The sequence below is a fragment of the Furipterus horrens genome, unplaced genomic scaffold, assembly GCF_987537825.1.
Source record: "Furipterus horrens unplaced genomic scaffold, mFurHor1.1.pri manual_scaffold_3, whole genome shotgun sequence".
NCBI classification, from domain to species: Eukaryota; Metazoa; Chordata; class Mammalia; order Chiroptera; family Furipteridae; genus Furipterus; species Furipterus horrens.
In genome coordinates, this window is record NW_028327173.1 from 81792067 (window position 1) to 81796927 (window position 4861).

The 4861-nt window shown below is 44.5% G+C and overlaps 1 non-coding gene across 1 annotated transcript; it reads right to left on the reverse strand.

The window, feature by feature from the left end:
- Nucleotides 1-2361: 2361 nt before the first annotated feature.
- Nucleotides 2362-2524, reverse strand: LOC150015394 (U1 spliceosomal RNA). The gene has a single exon (XR_016510308.1). It is a non-coding gene; the product is annotated as a U1 spliceosomal RNA (small nuclear RNA).
- Nucleotides 2525-4861: the final 2337 nt, after the last annotated feature.

Genomic DNA, 4861 nt, shown 5'->3' on the forward strand with positions numbered 1-4861 from the left:
TCAGGCATATAATTTTTTTTTTATTTGGCATAACTTTTTTAGTAAAACGTTTATCTCTTTCTTAAGCAAGCCCTGTTCATTGTTTTTTGTGCATCTAGGTTAACACACTTTTGAAGGAAGTGTGACCACCCTTAAGAGAACACATAATTTTATTAACTATCTTATATAATCCAATTCCTGCCTTGCTTTCTTTCACCTTCATGTAATCTTCCTTATGTTTCCTCCTTAATTTCAGTTGCATAAAAGAAACTGCAAAATTGTCATTCTGCAGAGTATTTAAGATCTTGCTTCCTGGCAATTGTCATCAGTTTGGCTCAAATCAATCCTTATAAAAATTCTCTACAGGTTTGGCTGTTTCTTTCCTTGATAGAGTCTATGCCATTTGGGTGACCCATTTAAATATATGTGGTCCAACTGATTTTCAGGTGAGATTCACACCTTGAAGAGAAGTAGAGAAAGACACTTGCCATTTATTTTGTGCCGGAAACAGGGCAAGGTGGCTTATGTTTGCTAATCTCACTGAATCCAAACTTTGAGAACAACTAGAACCCAAAAGCAAACAACAACATTCTCCAGGGTTGGCTTTTTATAAAACTACAAGTGAGCTCAGTTGCTTTTGGTGACCTGGGCTTCTCTTGGATGACGTTAAACCAGAAAGGCTGATGTTCATGCTGCCTGTCATCTACCAGACCCAATAAGCAAAGACGGGTATTTGATCTTTATGGGTGCTTTATTCAGATGGTCAGCGATCTGAGAAGACAGTGGGTTTGTACCCTAAAAGACTGTCTGCAATTCCATTGTAAACGGACCCATTTTATAAGGAGAAGAAAAGTGTAGGTAAGGGGTTTGGAATTCAGGGAAAAGGTTAATCAGATAAAAGCTGAAGCATTCCTTCATCTGTGCTCTGGGTGGTGGTCATCTCACCCTGGAGCACAATGGCTCAGATACCGTCTTGATTGCTTGCAGTCCTCCTGAGGCACAAAGGTGGATCTGCTTATGTTTTCCTGGAATCAACGTGGGTCATGCCTCCAGTTCCTAAAACAATAGCTTTTTATATACATTGATTACTAAGCTTTTAGTTACCTGAAACTAAAATTTGCAACATTTGAGTCTCCCATCAGAGGTTTTCCATGCTGTGCCCTGCTTGCTCTCCAGAGGTAGAAGCTCCTTTTCTGAGGCTGTTTGTTAAATCAAGGCTGAGGCGCCTGTCCTGTGGCCATGTCTCTGCAGGCTTCCGCAGCCCGTGGTAGACATGGGGTCCCCGTCACTACAGTCACTCACATCATGGGCCTTGTCCTCATAGGTTCACTGGACCTCCAGCCCCTGCAGAATCTCCACTAGGTATTTCTGAGAATGATCATGGGTGTCCCACAGGCATTCCCAACTGTCTGTCCCCACTGTGACTGCTCTGTCTCTTCCCCACTGGGGTGCTAAGCTCCTGGCTGGCTATGCTCCACTGTTACCTGTGGAGGGTGTGGAGGCACATGTCTGCTCCCCTCTGTGCTGCACCCTGTTGCAGGGCTGGCCAGTCTGGGCAGCTGGTTCTCCAGTGTTTCTCAGGATTTCAGCCTGAAAGCTCTCTGGGCTTCTCACAGAACTTCTGGCTTCCTTAGGACACAGTTACAAGTGCTGATTCCTTGTGAGGATTAACTCTGATCCCTGGTGTGCCTGGCATACGCACTCCTGAGTGACCACAGGGGACTTAGGGTCAACTCACTTCTCTGCAGATGACCATGGCTGGTTACTGGGTCAAGTTCAAGGGCTTGGCTCCTTCTTTGCTCTGGTGAATTCTCTCAATATAATCACTGATAAGGGGAGTGTCAGCTGTTTATAATTCCCTTACCGCATTCAATACTAAAATATGAGTCACTGATAAAAAGCAGTTAGCAATTGCTGATTACTCACACCGAGCCAGCCACTGTGCTGGGAACTTTATGTACCTTATCTCCTGTTAATCCCCAGAACAACCCTGAGACAGCACAATCTCCCTTGATGGGATCAGAGGTCAGTAGGAACTCGAGAGCACAGATGTGAGGTGTTACCCAGTGTAAGGGACTGTACTTTCCTGCGCCTTTAGTCCCTTATCTATACAATGAGACAGTTAGACCATATGTTCTTTAAATTCCTTTCTGACTCTAAAACTCACTTTGGTTGCTTTTCTAAGCAATATTAGCAACTTAGTAAAAGTCAAAATTTTAAGTCCCCAAAGGACACAGGATTGATTGTAGAAATAGACCTATATTTAAATATCAATATATCAGTGGGTTATTATTCTGAGAAAGGGTTGTTTAAACTTATCAGTTAAGGTTATTTTATACACATATACACACACATACACACATATATATATATATACACACACAAGGGAGAGTGTGAACGCAGTCCCCCACTACCACAAACTATGCAGATGAGTTTCCCACATTTGGGGAAATCGCAAGTGTCAGTACATCTGAGTGCAATGGATAAGCCTTGCCCTGGGAAAACCACCTTCATGATCATGGTATCTCCCCTGCCAGGTAAGTGTGGGTATTTTTAATTTCAAGTAACAGAAAGCTCGCCTTAGACTGGGTTAGTGAACTAGGGGACTTATTGACCCATTTCTGAAAGGTCTAGAAGTGACTGTGGGCTTCTGCTCTTTCTCTCTAGTTTGTGGATTTTGCCTTTGCCCATGGCTCACCTTTGTCCTCAGGCAGGATTCCTTCACTAGCAGGATGGTCATCTGAAGTGCTAGGAGCTTACTAGCAGTGGTAGGAGAAAGCATTGCTTTCCATAATCGTTGAATGGTTTTTACCTTCACTCTGATTGGCTCATCTCTGAGCAGCTCTACACAAATACTAGGCATTAGTTGGCCTAGGTTATGAACCATATTTAAACTAATCACTGTGGCAGAGGATAACTTCATACTGATTGATTCTATCAATCAGGGTCTATCGCTTAGAGCTGAGGGTAGATTCAGTCCTACCCAAGACTGCATGAGATTGGGCAGATTCTCCAAAGGAAATTCTGTGTAGTGCATCAGTCAGGCTAGAATAGGTTGTGTGGCAATAGCAAACACACCAACATCTTAGTGGTTTGGCACAATAAAGACATTTCTTGCTCATGTTTGATGCAGGTCAATAGGAGGGTTCTGCTCATGGCCGTCACTCCTGGAACCAGGCTGAGGGAGGCTCAGCTGTCAGCATGCACTTTCACTATAACTGTGGTGGGGGGGAGGGGGGAGGGGGAGAAGGCTGGAGAGGCCAGCCCAGCAGTTAAATGTTTCCAGCTGGCATTGACATGCACCCTTTCTGCTCACATTTCATTGGTGAAATCAAGCCAAATGGTAATGTCTAACTTCCAGGGGGCAGGAAAGCGCTGTCCTCCTGTGTGCTGTGAAGGAGAGGGGAGCTGTGTCAGTGGGCAGCAGTGGTGTCTGACACAGCAAGAACAGACGCAGATGGGTATCAACAAAACTCAAGGCACAGAACTTCTAAAATCCTGACAAAAGGAGATGGGGAAGTGAAGAACTGGGAAGGGCACCAACTTTGCATCAGAACGTGCAGGTTGGAATATGAAATTTACTAGCTCTTCCTCTAGGCAAGGAAATCTGATGATCTGTTTTCTCAAATGTAAAAATAGGGATACTGATGTTATGATGTTATCATGGAGGGTCTTTACGCAGTTTGATGAAATAATTCACATGAAAGTACATTGTATCTTTGTAACCATTGTATGCTACATAAGAGTTATCTTAACTCTTCTTTGACTCTGATTCATATAAAACCTTCATATCAATCCTTGTCAGTTTTGGAATGAGCTTTGGGAAGGCAATCGCTGACTCTGCTGTTGATCTCTGTCCATCACTCTGCCCCTACGATGCTATCCCAAAATGGAGAAATGTGATAGAAATGGTTCTGATTTTTCAAATAGAAGCATTTTTCCCCAAGGAGACTGTCATCAGTGCTTTCATTTCACAATCATGTCAGTGGTCTATTTCCTCACAGATGATAGTATGTAGTTTCAGCACCATAAAGGTTTTGGTAATGTGAGCTTTCACAACTACACCAGAAGAGCAGGTGGACTGGGACATGGTACAATGGCAAATATTCTTTATGGGAAGTCAGAAGATCTGGGTTCTATTCAGGGCTCCGCTACTTGTCACCCTGGGCAAGTCACCCAACAAATTCAGCCTCATTTTGCTGATTTGAAAAGTGCAGATAAAAACTCCAGCCCCATCTTCCACAGAGGATTTTTGAGAGGATAAAGGAAATAGTATTCCCATTATATATCCACAAATGTGCATAACATACTTACCAGGTGGGAGCAAGATGCTGAGTTAGGTGCCCAAGGGAAGTCAGTTAATTGGATGTGCAAACTCCACATGTGTGGCTCTGTGTGGGGAGGCTGAGGGGCTTAACCTGGTAGGCAGGTACTGGCTATTATAGGTACTGAAGACACCTAGAGAGGCAGTATGTGAGGTGGGAAGATGGGGCAAGTCCAGGGGAAGATGGGCACCTTCAAGGGGGTTACACTATCTGCTCTCCTTCAGGGACCCCCTCCCCACTTCTAGTGGCCCCATCAAGAGAAGCTGCAAGTAGAAGCTGCAAGTAGGTGGTAGAGGGGTGGGTGGACATCCAGTGATGGAAAGGCAAGAAGTGAATACTGATTTGGAGTGCCCTGATTGGCATATGGCAGTGTACCCGGGGCTGGTGACTTACCTGTTCAAGTGGTGAAGGAATGCACCTTTGGGGGTTTTGCAAGTCATTCTTTTGACCTAGTTTTCCAGTCCTGGGGAAACAAGGGGAGAGTTTCCAATAGCCTTTTCACTGGAAATGGTGTCACCCCACCTCCTGCATAAGTACCCTGCCTTATGCCCTCACAG